A 22,235-nucleotide genomic window follows, 5' to 3' on the forward strand; every position below is an offset into this window, starting at 1 on the left:
ATTTCGTTACTCCAGATAAGGGACGGCAGAGTTTAATCTTTTATCAAGAATCAGGAAAAAAGAGATACTTTGTAAACGAGCACCTTGGAAATCAAGATGGCTGACTCCTTAGGGTCTGAGTGTACTTTTGGGAACACGGAATGGTTGACTCGTCTTCTTGACCCACACTCTGAGTGGTTTCAATTGGTTTTTTTTGCACGACAAACATATTTGTATCCCGAGGTAGATTTTACCTTGGATACAATGACAAAACTTTCCGCAGACATACATACTTCTGTGGTTCTATTCTTCTTTCATTGAGAACTCAAAGAAGGTGCTATAAGCAGCAATCTGAGTATTGAACGAGTGTGCTTGCAAAAATTCCCAGTAGTTGACTTTGCTCATTGAACCCTGACCTTCTGTCTCGCCCTGCTGGGAAATCGTGCCGACTTTTGCCAGAACTACTCGCACAAAAAACACTTGTGAACATTTTGAAAGATTCAGCGACTTCACACATACTTGTTGCTAGGAAACCACATTCGGTCACACCTACTTTACATGCATCCTAGCAGCTGATATCAACTCTTTAACTGGGTAGGTCTAAACACTAGTGTTCATGCCTAGATTCCTAAAGTCACGATGGTGGAACAACTATGAAGGCCAAATACAGTATCACCAGATAATCAGCTGCCTCTGGCATTTTTTTTAATATTACATGCACATGTATCGACCGTTGAGACCTGCTGAAAAATGCAAAATGGAGAGATTTGTGGAATGGGGACCACAATGCACATCATAAAATTCAAATTTAAAAGTTGTAACACTGTTTCAGTCCTCCAATACCATTATTATCAATGTCAATGTCAAATACTTTAGATATTTAACACCTATTGCTCAGTCCAAGGGTCAAAAAGAATTTTCAGGGTCATGCGATTCATGCTTGTCAAATTATATTCCTGCACAATTGATTTACAGCCACAATACTGTCTCAGTTGTCCATCGTCTGCAATATCAATAACATCAATGTCTCATACCTCCCATGTAAGAAAATAATGTTTAACATCTACAATTATACAAGGTCAAAAAATATTTCAGGGTCATGTGATTCATTTGCATACATGTAAAAAGTATTCTCATGTGGTCATGCCAAGACGAAATTTTATTCAACGAAGAATTAAGTGACAGATTGTGAAAATTTAGAAACTTACTGCAAAATTTCACATCGGCAAACTTTAACAAAATAAGCAATGTGAAACTAACTTCTGTATCAACTTTTCAATTATTTTGCCGCATTTCCTTTCTATTTAGACAACCAAGCAAAGATCTGTGTAGGAAAGACTGAACACACAACCTCTTATATCGGTCAACACGTAGAAACGCAGTAAATTAGAAAAGTCGGCAAAGACAGACTGTCTTTTCAATGCAAAGTCATGTACAACGTCACACTTAATACCCGAGTTCCCCGTTTTCAGTGTAAATTAACACCTTCTCGGGCTAGATAATCACACCCCACTCAGCTTCTGCACTTCTTGCGGCCTGTTCATTTTACCTGTATTAACAATTTCTTTTCACCTCAGGCCAGTAATAAGACAGCGTCGTGCCCGGCTTGCCAGCTGATGCAACAAGACGGCCACTGCCTTGATCAGTGTTCGGTGTCCTAGGAACAGCGCAGCGCTACACCGCGGCACTCAGGCTTGTTTCCTGAAACGATACCTGGCTAAACATGGCCGCCGGGTACACAAACGCTGAAACTGCCAAGTACAATCTGAAGAGTCATGAAGTCATTAAATATCAAGATATTCATTACCAGGGTTTTTCTTTTCACGATATTCAACGGAAACGTTGCATTTCTGTACCTGATACAATTAACACTTGTGGAGACAACTGGATGAAAATACAAACCAGTCTCGTTTTCATCTTTGTCATCTCACATATGGTGAGACACCGGTGAGACATTGGCACACGTTCTGTAACAATTTTTCACTCACTGCTTCACAGCCTTTTCTGATTTGCCTTTCCCTTCTGTGGAAATCATACAAGAACTTAGAATCTTCAAGTCTAACACTGTGGGATTATGTACTTTTCTATGGAGTACTATGGTGCATTGTGGGAATAACTGACCATGTAACCTGTCAAGGAAAGTCTGTACCAGCTGCTTTAACCAACTATTGTACATGTGCATCATAATATCATATCACAAAACCTTGTAGAAATATTGTTTGAGTTTACATTTTGGATACATAGTTTAAACAGAGTAAGAAAACAGAAAATTGGCAATTTTGATAACTTTTTTTGTGCAAGAACTATGGCTTATGGTTTAAACATGTATATGAAAGACTATCCACACATATACTGTATGCAATGTAAGCACAAACAGGGCATACAACACACACACACACACACACACACACACTCATACACACATACACTCACACACATATACACATACACAGGTAGATATGTAAATAACTGGGTACACACAATAAGACAGACATTCGTAGGTACATGTACATGTTCATATAGTTATGTTCACATTCACAAATTTGTGTGAACATGTATCTACATATAAAACGGCACATGCCTGTATACATGAAAACAGTACGTACATGTAACACATACAGTATATACTGTACATGTGCATTAAAAATAAGTGTACAATCAATGTTGTATTTTCACAAGCGTGAAGTTGTTGTACATGCATATATATCAGCATTTACACAGTACTTTTCAATAGTTCGTAATATCATATGACTGGACTGAGACTCAAAAATTGACTTTCAGCTTCCCTGGACAGATATCCCTGGCTAGAAGAAACCATGCTCCTACTTCCTGTTATAAGCTCTTTAACTATTTTTTTAACAAGCAAGCACCTCCAAAAGCCAACGCTTTACACCTTACTTGAGAAGTATCTAAACTTGATAAAAACACCTGTGTCTGAGGTACAATTTGCTAATGTCATTTACTTGCCACAAAAATTGATGGAAACTGTCACATAAGCAAAAAATAGAAAGGGTGGACAAAACATTTCATAATCTCTTGATTACTATGGCGATGACATTGGTGATCTTAAAGATCAGCCGAAACCATGCATGACGCAAGGCCACATCTCTACGTTACAAAGCTGCCGCATGAACCCCTTGATTCACAAGTATTTTCTATTTTTCCTTAAAGATGACGACAACGATTAGAGGTGGCCATCTTGTTACCATGACAACAAATTGGGAAAGCTGATAATTCAAGGACAGAGTAAAATATCTAATCATTTAAATCAAATTGCTTTGATACATCATACTGTGATCTATGAGAATTAATATGCCAGATACATTTATTTCATAAACAACATCATAAACAGTACAATGGTCACTGGAGGGAAGATAGCTTTCTCCACACGTCACGCCCTCCCTAAGACAAATATCATGGCGAAGAGTTTCTCAGGAATAAGAAATTAACATTTGTTTTCACACATACTTCAATTACTGACATGACATGCTTTGATCTCGCATTTCCTGTTGCCCGCAAACGATGTCAAAATATTTGCCCCAGCTCGCCAGATCGGGTGTTATACACCCTGTCGGAAAATTAAATTTTTCCCCCCGAGGTATTGTAGCCGAGGAGAGAGTGATGGCAGTGAATGCTAACGCAGAAAATAATAAACTGACGCCTATGCTTCGGCGAGTCACAATATCACAAACCCCAATTACTCCTTTTCGAATTCTTAATTTAGTACTTATTTCGAGTAGACGGTGCATTTTCCGAACATAATAGTATCAAGTTACCGTTAATCTGGCCGAGTAATTCCCGCCGATACACGTCCAAATCTGATCATCTTTTTTATTTTTACCACTACGTGCAAAATTTCTTTCAGTGGTATTTAGCGCTTACAGTTTACCCTCTTGCGACAGAATAATCTGCAAATCCGTTTGTATCTCTTCCGTAAAATTTGAATAAAACGGCCTCTGAACTATATATGAATGAGTAATTTCACCTGAGCTTGCCCATGGAAATGAAAAACAGATATGCAATCAATCTATGATGTCGCAATATTTGTTAATCTGATTTGCTATTTTTGTGATGATGAAAAAGAAGTGTCAGAGGTACAAATGAATGCAATGCATGAGTCAAGAACAGGTACATTAAATGAAATGCAATTCAACAATGCACTTGGTGGACAGTCATATTGACACGTTTTTAGTTTTTACAAGAAAAAAGCCATGCTGAGAAGAATTATATCATACCAGCATATTGGTGGTGCAAATACAGCGATATGATTGGTCGAGACGTGAAAAGAACCATGCTATATTCACGATATACCACAGCCTGCACACGCGCGAGCTCTCAGCCTGAGCAAAAATCCTTTTTTGACGTTCCATGCCAGAATTTTCAATATACTGTTATGATATAATAGCAATAAATCACACCCAGCGATGGTATACCACTCGATTTTGACCAGTTCACTCCATATATGCACTCGCTATCACTCGCGCATATAGGTTGTGAACTGGTCAAAATCTCGTGGTATACCAACGCTAGGTGTGCTTTATTGCTTAAATATCAAAGTTTCCTGTGATACGTAGTCAGTGTAATAAGCTTTCACGCAATCATTTTGAAAAGACATGCAGTCAGTTCTTCAATTGGAAACTACCTTTGCTACATTCTCAATTCACAATTTGCCACTTATTATTTTCATAACAGAAATGTTTAAAACATTCTGCTTAAAGTGATTATTGACTGGGAAGTAATCAGCCACTCAAAATTTCAAACTCTGAACGGTGTTCATATTTTTCAAACATTATTTATCATAATGGAGCCATGGGGAGAGACTGGATCAGAAAAATTGAACTATCGCTTCTGCAATAAGAACGGCAAGTAGGTATCTATTCACGATTGGAAAGAAATACTTGTCTATTTAGATTGCAAAAAACAGCTGATGGTAAAGATTGACAGAAACCGGCAAATCTGACAACCTCTGTTTTGATTTCCTGCATTATCTGCTTTCTTTTTTTCTCATCTCATATTAAACATGAGAACACACAGCTGCTCTGAAATCGTTGCGACTCGTATGTAATTTTCCTTGTTCGATAACACATAATTATCTTCCACTTACGTTTGTCCAAACATTTGTGGGCAATTTCATCGTTCATCAAAACCACTTTGCTTTCCATCGAACATCTATCATTACGTGTAACATGCAATTTTCTTATTAGAATCAGCATTTCTCCAGCATTTTTGCTTAAATATTAATGCACTGGTTTAATTCATTACTAGCTCTCTACTTTGCCTGCTTTTCTCTCTGAGAACAATTTATGTGAGAATTGGTTGCGTGTGCGTCCCCCGTCCTCTGCACATCACTTTGACGTGAAGTCAACGTCATTTCAACGGAACTAGATATGTCAGTTTCTCAAATCAAAGTTTAATCACCGTAGCGTGCAAAACAAAAGGACAAAAGATTCAAATCCAACATCTCATTAAATACTAGTCTGCACGCATTAATGACTATCTTATTCCCTTGATTTATCAAATGTCATCCTTCAAATTCTTTGTCTCCTCATAGTCTATTCTTTATCGCTTTGTGTAGCTTCTGACTTTGGCACTGAGGGAGATAATTTCTAACAGGGCATCGACCACTGATATGCAGAGAATTAGATCACCATCGTCGTATCATCTTTCATGGTCAGTAACTTTTCATTCTTTTGTGTTGCGCTCACGAGCACGCCATTTTCGTCTGAGCACAAATGGTACATCAGCGTCTCTTCCACTGATAATGAAACATAAAACAAAAGCCTAATGCCGAATTGATGAAGTATTCGAGTCTGTATTCCCAGCTTTAAAGGACAAACCACAAAGTTTACAATGATGAGTCCATAATGGGATTTCGGGGGTGATTACTATTCAGCGATAGTTCGATCGCTCAACCCCGCTTGACAGATCTATTGCTCGAGTTGCCGGCATCATTTATTTCAGTGCTCCAGGATGCAGTCAAAATTAACAAAGAAAGTGACGCAGTCCATTGATTTGCCTGTTAATGGGAGACTGGTAAAATATTGCCCTCAGCAAACCTAATATTGTGCTTCCCAGAGAGTGGCGAAGACATCAATTTCAGTTCGGCCTCGCACATGATAACACTTGGGCTCTGCTATCTTCTAACGTGGCTGTCCCTATCACCGTCTGATATATCTGTCACGAGAACTTCATTCATCCAATTTATCACACTAAATAATGCTTCTTTACAATCAAACATGTCGCACGTCACTCGGCCTGCATCACTCCGAATGAAGAAAATGCACCGGGCAATTTACAGCATAGCTTCTGATGGATCTCTTTCTCGCAAACTTCCTTTCAATTTTTTTTTTCTCAGGCATGCTTTTTCGTTCTTTGATTTATTCACCCCTATAAAAAGCACTCGCTCTATTTAAATACAAAAACTCTGATATCATAAATCAGTGCACAAGCCTGGAGTGTAGGGCAGATGACCCATATGTCACCAAATTTATCGACACCCCTAAATGTATTTTAAAGTCACTGAACATAAAATTCGTAATACCCCTGTTCCTGGCACTCTTAATGCCGGCATTTAATATGAGCCGTGTTCTGAATAGATCTCTTGTCTGGAGCGATCATTTGAAAAGGTATTGACACCTTTCAGGCCTCAAGCAGTGGATTTTCTTTCCTCCGCCACATTAGCATGATTACGCAGAGCTTCCCATTTCAATCAGCAATTAGAAGTCTTTGTAACTTACTGCGCTGCGTGACGTCAGGTGGCGATGAAACAACAGAAACTTCTGCCGGATAGCAGGTGATTCTTACATTTTCACATGAGCCTTTACATCAATCCGAAAAAAAATTTTTCCCAATTCAGGATGTCAACATCCATCACTGTGCTGATACGGTAAATTGACACAAAACAAAGCAGATAGATTCTAAACTTTTTTTTTCATTTTTCCTCTTTAATGTGAAAGATGATATTGCATAATGCTGGCAGACTATTTAGTTTTTATCTCGATTTCAGCTTGTTTCATCAATCATTTTAAATATTGATGATGATATATTTTGTTTTTAATCAAGAGGTAATTAAGTCTTAACTGGGTTTCTCCTTACGCGGGATTAGTTTGTGTAATAGACACCTGTCCATAAATCCATAAATGATGTTGAACTACCTGAATGCATTCATTCAATCCCTCTGTCTCTCTCTGTACCGCCCCATTCTCTCTATCTCCCCTCTCTCTTTCTTTCTCTTTCCCCCTCCCTCCATCCCCCCTCTCTCTATCTCCCTCCATCCCCTATCTCCCTCCCCCATCTCTGTCTCTCTCTCTCTCTTTTGAATTACAGCTATAAAAGTTTCCAAATCTTTTTGATAAACTCAATACTAATATCTGGGAATTACAAACTTGAAGAATTGATTATAAATCTGTCACACTCCCATGATGCCATGACAAGATTCCCAGGATTGGCTAGATTTCTAGTTATGCCATCATCTTACCACACAATTGACCAATGACATTTGTAGATATATGTAAACCTGGCATGGCAATATAGTTTCCATGTTTTGATCACACAGAGCAGTTGACTTAAAACTACATGTATGTAATTTCATTTGCTTCTACACAAATCCAAAGCTAGATATGAAAGATTGATGCTTTTACAAAGGAATTATTAATTACTTAAACTTGAAAAGTGTATCGTTTAAGTCATACATACGGAAAAAAGACAAGATCATGTGGAACATCTGAAATTGACCTTTTTTTAGCATGTACGGAAGCTGCAGATCATGGCTATTATGTGCAACATCAATTATAAGTTCAATTTGGAGAAATTAATGGATATGTACATTTTCATCATCACAGAAATCTAATTATTTGCGTTTTCAAAAAGAACGTATGAGCATGGCTTAATTCTGTTTGTCATAACTAATTTTTCACAGCTCTCACATAATTTCAATAATACTTCGGGCACAAATGTTAATGATTGGAAAATAAAGTGCTGAAGACTTTGCAAGAAGTACTGTTGAAAAATCCTAATTTTTCATGTCACCTACAGAGTAATTTTAAGAGTTTTTTATTCATTTATTATTTGCACGAATTTCCATTCATCATTTCATCTGAAGATTTTTCAATTTCAAGTTTGCAGAAAGTACTGCATTACATTTTTTACTCATATTCTTGTGTATGACGAATAGCTTTGGATTTTTGATGTATGGCTTGAACCCCATAAACTAACTTTGATGATGTACATTGTATTTTTTGGTAATTTTGTTTTGTTTTGAAAAATTAAGTTTCTCCTTCTACTCACAAATTCATGTCCAGACAGACAGTACATAATTTGTCTATGCGGCCTGTTACTGTATGTGTGTGGTTTTCGACATTTTGTTACCAACAGAGTTTTGGTCTGGAGTAGAATGCATTTATTGGCAATAACATTGAATAGTTCTCAAATGCCTTGTTTGTTAGGCGAATAGTTTGTTTTTCAACATAGTTCGGGACCAAGCAGAAGAGAACATGTCTGGGTTCCTGAACAATAGTAATGACAATTTCATCAAAAGTTACTGCTATTGTCCCTCGATGATGAATGCCATGACATTTTTGATGAATTGGTTTGATTCTTTTAACTCTAGAAATCTCTATGATCAACCAATCCTTCTCCATAACCACTATACTGTCATTGTGATACACCTATCACAATTATAGTCAATACAAATAACAAGACACACATATTAATTATAATTTGGCAGAAAGAGGATCAAGTTTCAGATTCTCATCAAATCAACTCAGTAGCACGCAATAACTGATCTCTCTCTTTCTCTCTCTCTGGAGACATTCAACAAAAAGCACAATACTGCCCTGCTAGAAAAAAACAAAATATCATAAAAATTACAAGAGATTTATTCAGTTTCTTGGAAGATTATATCTCGCCCCGGGGGAGATTCATTGGTGGCTAATCAGTGTAAACTGCAGATTGAGCTATCCACTGGGGACTTAAATATCACCTGATCGCCTGACAAAGCCTACCTTCCACCCCCACAAGGGAAATGGGCAGACCAAAGTTTTAGGATTTTCAGAGGGATTTGGTTGAAGCTGGGCGCCGGGTCGTACAGATAAGCTAATTCCTAGATTTCGTATCAATATTTTGAAGTTGTGTCTCTCTCTCCAACCTTTGATAACTTAGATCTGCTTCGGTATCTTGAAACCGAACTTTGGCCATGGATTTTACCAGGCAATAATACGTCTCCAGGAATTTTAATACACACAGCAACATGAAAACAAGTCCCATACACAAGGCATATATACTGTGTCTTAGTACGTCTATAGGTAAATGTATGGAACTACATGGACATACACAAAATGTCTGTGTGCATATAATTGTGAGTACTTGTACACACGCGTGTTTGTCAGCAAAATTCAAATACCTACATGTAGTAAACTTGTAACAAAAGCAATATAGCAGATCTTGGAAAATTTAAATCAATTCTGCAAGTGAACAGGCACTCACACACAAACCACACAGACAATCCAACCTGAAGAGAAATGAGTGCTGCCTAACAGGCCGATGTCTCATTGTAAAAAAAAAGTCAGTCTTTGTGAAATACTAAAGCAAACAAATTAGACCGGTTGCAAATATGTAATACTTTAATACCGCCATCATTACACACACATTTATCCTGAGATTAGAGGAAGCAACAAAGGCAGGATGATATTGACTGAAATGTTCTGAATGCCAGGCACCTTGGCATTATCTAATATCAAAATGTCTGCACACATGTGGGAGTAAACACTGGCACAAGCAAAGACAGTTCCAGTACATTGCTGAAAATGACAATTTTTAGATGGTAATTTTACCATGAGGTATACAGTAATGCGGAAATAGAGACGAGGGGAGGATTTTATTAGAGGGGCTACACTTTGGATTTTAGACAAAATTTCTTGTTCTCTTTTAATTAACCGTGGATACAGCAGGAACATGCTCTAATCATCTGCAGAAAAATCAACACCCACAGGAAACAAGGTCATCTTTGATTTTTCAATAAAACCATAGAAGACGTTGAATTCTCAAATTAAACTTGGAGAACAACAACACGCATGAATAGAAAGGAAGGGAGTCTGTAGAAGACATGGGGACTTTCTTGAAATGGAGTGCAAACACAAAATAAAAGACGACTGGTCGCATCTTCTGCCCGGAGCTACGCGGAAATCAATTAATCTTCTGAGTGATGGGGTAACCCGATATCTGCTCTATTGTTCTGTAAGATGATATCCCTTTTTTTGTTCTACGGCATCTCGGCTTGGCTGCTCCATGATTCACAACGTCAATTCTCTATTCCTGATTTCCTGCATTTGCGACCAATATTTCAATTACCTACTGCATGCAGGATCACCAAACAGGTATTTTCACTTTAGCAAAGCACCTACAAGATTAATTCTTCATCATCAAGTCTCTTTCTGGGGGGGGGGGGAGGATTCATGCTACTGTAACAAGAACTGCCATCCGATATTAAAACTCACCAGAAACTCACCGATTCATGGGTTAATTTGGAGTTATTTGTTCACGGATTACATCACAGTAACAAAGTAACTGTACTTGTACTAAATGTTGTATGCGTCAAAAAAAATACAATCACTCTTGTTAAAAAATTTGCTTATCTGATTAATCACCACACAGTACGTCTAATTCCTCTGGGTAATGCTTCGCTGGGTGTAAACTTTAATCAATTTTATTATGGTGAAGTCGTATCTGAACTAATCAACACAAATGGTGATTTTTTGGAAGGCACCGCGTCGTAGGTGCACAGGAGCATTACAAAATACGCGGCGAGCATCAGGAATGTGATGTTGAAATATTATGATAGGCTTCAAATCACAAAACAATGGGCTGATAAAAATGGGACAGTATTACAGAATGTATATATTATTGGCACTATTGGCCATTGCGAGACATGTTGCCATAAATGGGCACTTTCCAAAATGCCTTTCAGCATACAAGACCTTTGTACGACAGGATGAAAACTCAATTTCCATATGTAGTTCATGATTACTAAAACAAGACCTTTGTTCCACATTCATTGTTTGCTTTTGTCCATGTTTTTTAATATTTCAACAACATATACCTACTTTCTTGGCCTTCAAATAAATTGTTTTTACTGTACAATGTCTCTGTACTTTCTCTTTTTCACTCAGGAGCAAGCATAAAAAGTCAATATCCGTTATGTTTTTAAATACACATGCCAGTAAAATTTATTATTATCACTATCATCACATGGACCACAAAGCAAAATCATCCTTCATATAGCAATATATCACATCTGCTCTTCAAAATGAGCAAGTAATTGCCAGAATTTGCAGAGTATTTCATTCTACAAATTTGTTTTGGTGGGAAAAATCAACATGAGACACCACTGTAACACAGTTAGAAACTGCACAGAATTGTAGCCCAGGGATACATCCAATTGCAGAGAACCAGGGTCAGGTATCAGGTGGGCTCAACCCTGTACGGTACAAGTTCCTTTAATTGACTTTCATTATCTGGATCAGTGGACTTCATTAAAAGTGTATTGTTCGCTCTACCCCCTTTGTTTCAGCATCTGATACCTAGCCAATCACTCACAAAAATTACAATGACATTCGCACAGTGTGGCGGGCAGGGGGTTAGTTTTCAGTCTATCAATCATAATGCTGCAAGCTCTGCTATCAAGTTTACTGCTGTCCTGCAGCATTGAACATTTGTTTAACCTTGTCATCCGCATCCCTCCAGCTAACCATTCTTTTGAATGGCCCAATTGTTTTCTCCAATGTCAGTGGACTGTACCATTCTGAGAAGAGGGGGGGTTTGAATTACATGTACTACAACAGTATCAGTGATGCCACCTACAGGTGCATGTAGCCTCATATCTGGATTGTTCTCCTTTTGTCAACATCACATCAATTCACACACACAAAAAAAAGACAATAGCATGAATTTGCACCATTCAAAATACTACAGGCATAAAAATTCTATCAAGAGTATTTTAGAAGTGTCCTTTACCTTTGTATTCAGGATTACCAATGATGTACAACTTTGTCATAAACTCAACCAGAGAGTTTGTCACTGCTATGGATACGATTCCAACAGCTTATATGGCACCATAATACTGTGGAGACAAAAACAGCATGATAAAAACAGATTGATAAGTGTTTAATAAATAAATAAATAAATAAATAAACAAATAAGTATAAATATTAAACACCATTTTGAGGCAGCTTATATTGCAGTGAAAGTGTAGACTGGTGGACACAAACTTTTGAATATGAACTAAAAGGTTTTTTCCAGCTGGCCCCTAGCTAGACGCTCCATCTCTAAGCCTACAGCTAACGACTCCTTATGTGACTGGAAATTAATTCAAAATGATATATATCTGTGTCCACTCTAATCCTAAATCTTGTCTGGTATCTACAGGTACAATCTCTGCTCATCTTGAGCATGAATTCAGGAATTTATCTAAAAATTTGAAAGTGAAATAGTATATTAGTGTCAATGTTGGCAGAGGACCAGGAAATCAGAAATGATTGGCACTGATGTTGATAAACCAGCAGCTGTAGTGATGAGAGAGGGCAGGCTGTCTGAACCGTTCAATACAGTTTACATGCCAGTACAGCATCAGGTTTCTGTCCTAACACAGGCATTTTGCCAACCAGAAGCACACTAGCTGACTTGGCTCGTAGGACTTTGAAAACTTCTAAGTGGCCCTAGACCGCGCGCACAAACCACATTCGACATGAGAAATTACTTTTATGTACTCACTTAACATCGGAATTGAAGACATTTGTCAACGTTGTGATGGAACGCATTGCACAAGGCACGCAAAATTTGTTTTATGTACGCACTTAACATTGAAATTGCGGACATATATTAATCACAGTGCCATACTCAAAAACTGCAACCCTGCGAGTGAATTTTTCTAACCAGACCTATCACTCTTGACACGATTAGATCCTTGTTGCTTCAAACTCAATTAACCCCTCACATAGAAATTTGCGTCATACACATGAAATATCTCCTGGATGGTGCCAGGACATTCTTTCATTAACACTGAAAGTTTTATTTCATAAAAGCCAATCTGAATTGGTAAACAGCTCTTCTGGCTGGCATGAAAGGTAAAGACAAGACCATAAACATTTATCACTGTAAATTCCGACCCGTTCACTCATTTGTGTCTCAGCTTACAAGTCAGCAGTGAACATACCCTGTACAAACTTACGTTTTGAATGTAAAGTTGATAACAACAAAATCCATGTCAGAGACGCAGGTGTTACTTTAACCAACACATACTTTTACATACCCTGTACCATAAAACTGGAAAATTTTGGGAAACTTGTAATTTTTGTCATGAAGGTAAAAAAATGTGACAAAGAGTCATCTACAGGCTTTTATTTCTAAAAAGGTATCTGGGGACTAAAAACCCATGACCAATATAAACTAATGGAAGGCCCTCATATAAGTAATTATAACATGCCTGTGACAAATTAAATTTTTTCATTATATGGCTTTGTGTCTGTTTTGATTATCACCGAAATAAAATTTGATAATATGTTTTGCCATTTTTATGAGTTCTAATGAATGCAGGTCAGTTTAATCTCTTTCACCACTCTACAGTCTAGGCAAATGTTTGATGACACTAACTGTTCACCAGTTCTTTATAATTTTCATGACAGAAGCAAGAGCGTGAGGCAGACTTTATACACTGATGAAATGTAAGAGGTGTGATGTACTGGTAGAAAGTTGGTATGAAAGGTAGGCAGGCAGGTATTATAGAAACACACGTAGGGGGAGAAGACACAATCATGTATAATGGGTCAGGCAGTAGTCATATGAAATCCGATGTCAAGCAAGCCAGCCGGACAGATGGATGGATGGAGGGAAGGACAGGTAGACATCAGCTGTAGGGAGCTAGCTACATGCTTCCTTGACATATAGATATAAAAGATAGGTAGGGTAAGTGGACGGGAAGATTGGTAGGTATATATACTGTAGGTAATCGAAAGACAGATAGACAAACAGAAACAGACACACTGACCAATGGTTGGATGGTTGGTTGAATAGATAGATAGATAGATAGATAGATAGATAGATAGATAGATAGATAGATAGATAGATAGATAGATAGATTGATAGATAGATAGATAGATAGATAGATAGATAGATAGATAGATAGATTGATTGATTGAGATAAATAGATAAAGATAATTTGGTTGATGAAGATACATGAAGATAGATAGATAGATAGATAGATAGATAGAAAGAGATAGATAGACACATAGACAGACAAACAGATAGACAGACAGATAGATAAATGGATGGTTGATTTAGCTGGCTGGAGGTAAATAGACCGCAAGAAATGTAGATGAAAATCCATGGGATGTGCAGCAGCTTTAAAGCTTGCTAGTTGGAGAGAGCGAGAGAGAGAGAGAGAGAGAGAGAGAGGGGGGGGAAGGAGAGGGGGGTTGGGAAGGACGGTGCAAGGTAGGACAGGGAAGGAAGATGTACATCCGTTCATTCACCGACATGTGAAAGTACATGCATGCATACATCAATACAAGTACAGTACACTAACCAATAAGACAAACAGGAGTTACACACATTAATTGAAATAGAAAGCGGAGAGAAAAAATAGATTTGTGCAGAGTGCAAACATAACCAAGGGGAGTATTGCCCTTGCTGTATGTGTGTATGGTACATCTATACCCTCTTGGAAATTGAACTCTACACTGCAATTACTGCACAGGCAGGTTTATTGTCATCAGGTTCACCCCATGACATCAAAGGTACAAGACTAACTGTGGGTAAAACTGACGGTCAAAAGTCAATGGTTCTGAGATCGTTATTTATTTTCAGGAAGGTCCTGTTAGTATCAGCCCTTGAGCAGCTCAATTCAGCAATTATTAAATATGCCTGATAGATTATATCGCTCTTGCTTGTTACTGATGTATTTCTTCTCTCTTTTCTTGATTGTATATAAATCAACTCTTTGTTCAAATTCTAATTTCCCACTACAGTCGGCATAATAATTATTAAAAATCTTGACCAATTTTCCTGGTATCTTGACTAAATCAACTTGTGAACATTTATAAAATTTCGAGTGTGAACAAGCAGAATGTACCTCGAGGACAGATTTTAGACTTAAAATCCCTTTTAGTTTTCTTTTCTATAGCTTGCAGTGATTCATTTTTAATTACTTTGAAACTTTTTGAAAAACTATTTCATGATCTTGTTTTTGAGAGATTGCAAATTCAACATTTTCCTGCAAAGCTGATGTAGAATATTTTTTCGTTCTTTGTTTTGCTGTTGTTTTGGAGCAATAATTTGCACGACCCGAGGTTGAATTAAAACTTAGAATTGTCACAATCAATACGTGTATCACTTTGAGTGGAAACATTTTTGAATTGTACTTTCATTACCTGAAGTAGGAAAAAAAAACACTTGACAACTTTTGTTTGAAGTGAAGGAGGATTGACATTACAGGATGAATTAGTGTCGTTTTATCTTACTCTTCTGACACATCCAGTCCAATTAAAAACTCACACAGCTGTTTTCTGAGTCATGTATACACTGGAGCATTTCAAAACACTTTTGGGGAAAAAAATAAACACAACCACTATTCATCACTTATTGATTTTCTTCACCAGGCAGGCAATGGACGACATTACGAGAGAGTTATGACAGTTGGAAAAGAAAATTGCTTCTCTGCAACTACAAACAAAGTAGCTATGGGATCCCATAAATTTCATACATTTTTTCACGCAAGGATGCCCTGTGTTGACTTATAAATGAAACTGTTTTCATTGCATTGGCCCATGTGGATGCGATCAATAGTGCTTGCCTGGGTTGCCAAGTGGGTCCCTAGTTCAGAATGCGAGTCCCATGAAATGTAATAAAAGTGCGGTGGAGAATAAAGTCCGAGATGGAAAGATGATCTGCTTGCCTTGGGCTGTCCCTCGCTTCATATATACACTGTAATGAGTGCTAGAAATAACATCTGTAAATCATTCGCGGAATTATCGCTTCTGAAACATTTTCACTCAGGTGCGTCTCCATGCTGGTTGTGAATTATTCATTTTCTGTCGAGGCAAAACTGAGGTCACATACTCGCAGTGATCTGAAGTTTACCCTTCAGTGATGCTGAGGCACCAGCAATGTCAGGGTATTATGGAGTGATGGATGTAAAATGAACATCCATGGATGATGTCATATATAATTTTGTCATAAAGTTGACATGAGAGCATCAATAGTATTCGTAATGTAAGGCTGTCTTTCAATGGTGTAGAACCATCAGCGATGTTTGTGTTTTTAACTGTATGATGTAAGAGCATCGACAAATGATGTCATGCAGAATTTTGCTATACATTAAGTCGGAGCATCACTTTATATATGTAACGAATCTTTCGGTGATGATCACGTGTAAGGTATATCAGAGAATTTGCTAGATGATGTCAAAGTATCATTTTGTCATGAAATGATGTCATAGCATGATGTATGGCAATCCCTCAGTGATGTCACCCCTTGAGTGACATCACAGTATCACTGTGTGACGTCAGGGGAACACAGGATGACGTCATAACACTATACGGCGATACTGTCGTCCCTGTATCATTACACAGCATCAGGGACATCACCGTACTACAAAATGACGCAAACACACCTCTGGACAGTCCACGTGAAAATTGTTCGGTGGTGGCACAGAAGTGTCTTTTAAATAATGGCAGAGCATCATTTGTATGACTGTTGTGACAACGATTATTTTTCAATTATGTAGGGGCAAAAATGATGTCTGAGCATTATTGGTGTTCAGGCCAGGGAAAGACACTAAGGGTTGTCCGATTGCCCGGGGCAAGTGAAAGTCGCGTTCGGGCAAGTGAACCTCCGATGCCACTTGCCCGACGGGACAAGTGAAAAAAATAACACCTAGAAATCGAATTCACGAGAGCGATTTTCTGATGAGGGAACACGGACTTAAACAACAAAAAATAATCATATTATGTCATTGTGAACATTTCCATAAGATTTTTCATAAAATTGCATGAAGAGTTGACGAAAAGAATCATGTAATCGCTTTCAATAAAATGCAGTTTAAACAATACCCCGCCGGTAAAATACCGTACGCTGATTTTGCATATGAAAAAACTGTTCAGCTGGTGGAGCGTACGTTCACCAAAGTTCATTGCATTGACTGTGCACTGTGAGGTTACGGTGTCTCAACATTTTTTGATTTGGTAAAGAAAGAAACACACAGCGGTTTTTGTGCTTTGTATGAACGTTTATAATGATGTAAAAATAAAGTCTTGTGGTGAAAAATCACCACAAAGAAGGGACTTTTACTAAAACGTACTCTTCAATAACTTGTTGAGTGACACTGACAGTGTGTGGCATCGTGGCAAGACCACATGCAATGAAAGTCATGAGCAAGCTTTGGTGTCAACGGGTCCAGTCTTTGAATTTTCAATGAACACTGACTTAATTTTCAGGTCAATAAGCCAAAAGTTACTTGTCCGTGGCAACCAACCTCTCTGTTTGTGAATTTTCCCATTCTAAAATGACTGTCAAGAAGCAATTGGAGCGAGTTTGACATCGAGAGAACTCGGCTTTCAAGACACATTGAAAACACCGACGCCTTAGGTTGTTGGTTTAAATTCTATTTAGTCTGCGCATGAGCATTAAAAAGACCACCTAGGTTATTAGAAAAACATAGGATACTGGTATGGTGCAATGGTAATCCAAACTTCATAGGGCTTGTGTATGATATCAGTGCAGTAAAAACATGACAAAGAAGTACATTATTTTTCAGAAGCTTCAAAACATTCCTTTATAGCTACAGATTTTTTTCTTTCTGTGTAGAAAAGTTAAAACTTTTAACTGCAAAAATATTTTGAAGGTACAATGAAAATGGCTGTTATCATTTGTACATTAAGCCCCAAGAAAGTAAACATACAAACATATGAACTGTTAGAATTTTTTCTATGAATATGAAAGCCCCACAAGCTGTAAATCTTGAAATTTGTTGACCTAAAAAAGGCTTCCTATTTTCTCTGGTTTTCTTCAAATTCTACCCGTTTACAGGATATAGTCTTTACTGCTTTACAAAACATTCTTTATTGAAAAATTGGACATGTAAATTTACATTTTAACCATTATTTTGATTTCCACAATACTACAAAGAAAACAAAGCATTTTTTACACGGTTGAAAACATTCAACACAATGGACTACTCTGTTGTTTCCGTGAATATTCAAATGCATATATGCACGGTGTACACTGTTTTTGCTATATTTGCATGGGGTGCCATTTTACGTTTAGGCACACATTTATTATTTTTCTTGTTCAAAATTGCACATGCAGTCTCATTGGGCAGTTAACAATACTTGTATTCCAACCCCTCAAAGAGCACATTCCCAAAAACTTGTTTTGGTTCAGAAGTAAAATCACATAAAGAATGCTAAATGATACAGCTAGTGGGGCGTTAATAATTAATTTAATATAAATGAGCCATCCAGCACTCTTAGAAGTGTGAGTAGAGCCCTATGAGAATGTCTGACATTTTCTCATGATAACATGATAATTTTCAAAATAAAGTGTGTGAAATGAAAAACCAATGTTTTAGCTTTTTTCAAACACGGAAATTATACTGGGCAAGTGGTTTTCCAATTCGGGCAAGTGAACTGAACCCCCCCACTTGCCCGAAGGGCAAGTGGATAAAAAAATAAGTGTCTTCCCTGCAGGCACAACAGAATGATTTTAGAGAATCAACCGATGATGTTAGATCATTACTTCAATACTTGCTTGATTCATTGTCATGCAAAAGTACATTGATGCTTCAATCATATCAGAGCTGCTGGATGATTGTGACTTGTCACTGAAAGATGACATAGAATAATGTCATTGAATCACAAAGAGTCCTGTCACAGTACTGCTGAATAACGCCATTGAATTACTGAGTCCTGTTACAGTATTGCTGAATGTCATTGAAACACTGAGAGTCCTGTCACAGTATTGCTGAATGTCATCGAATGACTGAGCAGTATTGCTAAATACAGTAATGTCACTGAATCACTGACAGTCCTGTCATAGTATTGCTGAATAATGTCATTGAATCACTGAGAGTCCTGTCATAGTATTACTGAATAATGTCATTGAATCACTGACAGTCTTGTCACAGTATTGCTGAATAATGTCATTGAATCACTGACAGTCTTGTCACAGTGTTGCTGAATAATGTCATTGAATCACTGAGAGTCCTGTCATAGTATTACTGAATAATGTCATTGAATCACTGACAGTCTTGTCACAGTATTGCTGAATAATGTCATTGAATCACTGACAGTCTTGTCACAGTGTTGCTGAATAATGTCATTGAATCACTGAGAGTCCTGTCATAGTATTACTGAATAATGTCATTGAATCACTGACAGTCTTGTCACTGTATTGCTGAATAATGTCACTGAATCACTGAAAGTCCTGTCACAGTATTGCTGAATAATGTCATTGAATCACTGAGAGTCCTGTCTTAGTATTACTGAATAATGTCATTGAATCACTGACAGTCTTGTTACTGTATTGCTGAATAATGTCACTGAATCACTGAAAGTCCTGTCACAGTGTTGCTGAATAATGTCACCGAATCACTGAGAGTCCTGTCATAGTATTACTGAATAATGTCATAAGATCACTTAGAGTCCTATTTGAGTGTAACTGAATGATATCATAGAATCTCCGAGTCTGTCAGTGCATTACTGAATATCATCGAATCACTGAGAGTCCCTATAGAGTATCACTGAATGATGTCATTGAACCCCTGAGAGTCCTTTCAGAGCATTACTGAATGATGTCATTGAATCACTGATAGTTCCGTCAGAGTATCAATCAATGATGTCATTGAACTACTGAGAGTCCTGTCAGAGCATTATTGCATGATGTCATTGAATCACTGAATGTTTGGTTGCATCATCTGGTCAGGTTGTGGCATTATGAGTCCTTTGTACATACCGTATGTAGTGATTCAGAACATTGGGTGGTTCAGAAAATTCATTGAATGGCATTGCTGTCACAATACCAACTCAGATATATCCACTCAATGATGTCAGTGTTTTCCACAGCTCATAAAAACAGAGGGGCAGCAAAATTACCTAACAATGCATAATTTGCATATTCTGTTGTTGTGAAAATACAGTCTTTTTAACATATAGATACTAACATATGAATAGATTGCTTCAAGAACAGAGGGGTGACCCATCCCCCAAAATCCCCTTGTGGAAAACCCTGGACATCACAGCAGCATATCACTAGTATATATGTTACATGTAAATAATTTGGTGACAGAACAACTTTCAAAAGTGTTGTGAAAATAACGGATGACATACAAGTAATCATTTACTAAATGATTTCAACGCATTAATTTACCAGAGCAGTGATGTATACTCCAAAGCTACCAACGCTGGTGAGCAATCAAATATTCATCACACTTTGTACTATTGATGTCTGACGCCGAGACGCAAAGTTATGAAATTTCTAATTTCTCATTTACTTTACCTGTATTGTCATGTGAAATCAGCTGTCCATTTGTTCAAATCGAACTGAAAAAACATCCGATGATTGATTCAAGCTGACAGACAAAACACAATCATCTAAATGCCTGCACTGATATGTTCCGGCTTTTGAATCCTTATCCTTTGGTAATTTTCAATACTTGATGTGTCTATCCTTCTGCAGTCATAACTAAGGGCAAAAACTTGCATGACCAAAAAAAAAAAATCTTTAGTAAAACGATATGTATTCTTCATGAGGAATTAAATCCAGCTGTTGACCCCAGGAAGAATGGAGATTCCGTCATTGACGGTGATCTGGGATTCCAGGATTATTGACGGGCGAGAAATGAGAATCAGGCGTATTGATCCAAAGGACGGTTGACTCACCCGACCATTTGAATGCAGCTGTCAATAGAGACAACTTCACCTCTACTTAATAAAGTTCCTCATCCTCTATACCCAGATTAGCTTGATTATACCGAGTCCTGAACACCGAATCCAATCAATTTGTCCACTTATCTTCACTGCAATTTGCCGAGGCAGCGTCGGAAACCATCCCCCCCCTCCACCTCCAACTCCCACTTAGCTTAATGATATTACCTCCTGTTGTAGGTAGTTTTAGCCTCCTCAAAGGAGAGCCCCGGTCTCTGTTCTCTGAGATGTTAGCTTCATCAAAAACAAACATCTAAGAGTGATTGTTGATCTTACACGTTTGAAAAAAACCCACAATGTACCTTTTTTGTGAAGAAGGCTACATTTGATTAAAATCTGAACGTAAAAGTCCTACCAGCTCAGAATACGCCTGCATGTATTGCTGTCACATGCAATCATTTCAACAGCCTCTTGATGTTTCCACTTTGATTTCACGTCAACAAATTCTGAACTGAGTGATTCACACAAAACCTGATCAGAAAACATCACAACACTCTCTAAAAGTCCTTGGAGATCCTCATTGAACCAATATTCATGACAGACAAGTTCTCTGATAATTTGAGAACCTGTAAAAGACATGTGAAATTATACATAGGTCGTAACTTCAGATGTAGACCTTAAAACCTACATGTTATAATTCCACTTCAGAGACCCCACTCTTCCATGGATAACAGTCAGGCAAGTACAAATATTACACGTAAGAAGTGAAAGGCTACGAGGTTCACATTCTGTTTTGGCGGGACACCTGTAGCACCTCAACTCTCCTTGATGACATCATATATCCCAAATCTTTGTTTCAACTGAATATTGCTTATCTGAAACAATTTTTATTACTCCATGGTTCTGTAACGAATATTCCTCTTTGTGGAACATGGTAAAAATAATCATAGCATCATTGGATGGGGAATATCGATGTTATATCTAAGCATTATGTGAACTTGGCTGAGAAGCAGGCTATCCTCATTTCATGACATCCATCTTTTCCAGTACTTGGTGATTTGAATGGAATAATGATCACCTGAGAAGGTATTCTGATTTCTTTACATTCATGAATGTCTTAATTTCTCTGGATTATTTTCATTCAGGTTTGCTGCACTCATCTTTCTAAAACATACATGTATCATAAACCTACACACGTACATACTACATGCAAAGAAGTTCATAAATGTACAGTGATAAATTAAATCATGATTATTCTTTTTGTTTTGATGGTATATTTATCAAAGAAGAAATAATACTGTACAAGGAGTGTGTGAACACACAAAACAGATCAGACAGTTTCCAGTG

At 37.6% G+C, this 22,235-nt stretch overlaps 1 protein-coding gene across 1 annotated transcript in view; it reads right to left on the minus strand.

The window, feature by feature from the left end:
• The window catches only part of LOC139138930 (leucine-rich repeat-containing protein 7-like), a 163,547-nt gene that overhangs the window by 102,975 nt on the left and 38,337 nt on the right, over positions 1 to 22,235 (minus strand). Inside the window, exon 2 of the mRNA XM_070707552.1 lies at positions 11,989 to 12,094. The gene's annotated coding sequence lies outside the window, so the exon portion shown is untranslated. The remainder of the gene's footprint in view (positions 1 to 11,988; positions 12,095 to 22,235) is intronic.

The sequence above is a fragment of the Ptychodera flava genome, chromosome 8 (genome assembly GCF_041260155.1).
Source record: "Ptychodera flava strain L36383 chromosome 8, AS_Pfla_20210202, whole genome shotgun sequence".
Lineage (NCBI taxonomy): Eukaryota > Metazoa > Hemichordata > Enteropneusta > Ptychoderidae > Ptychodera > Ptychodera flava.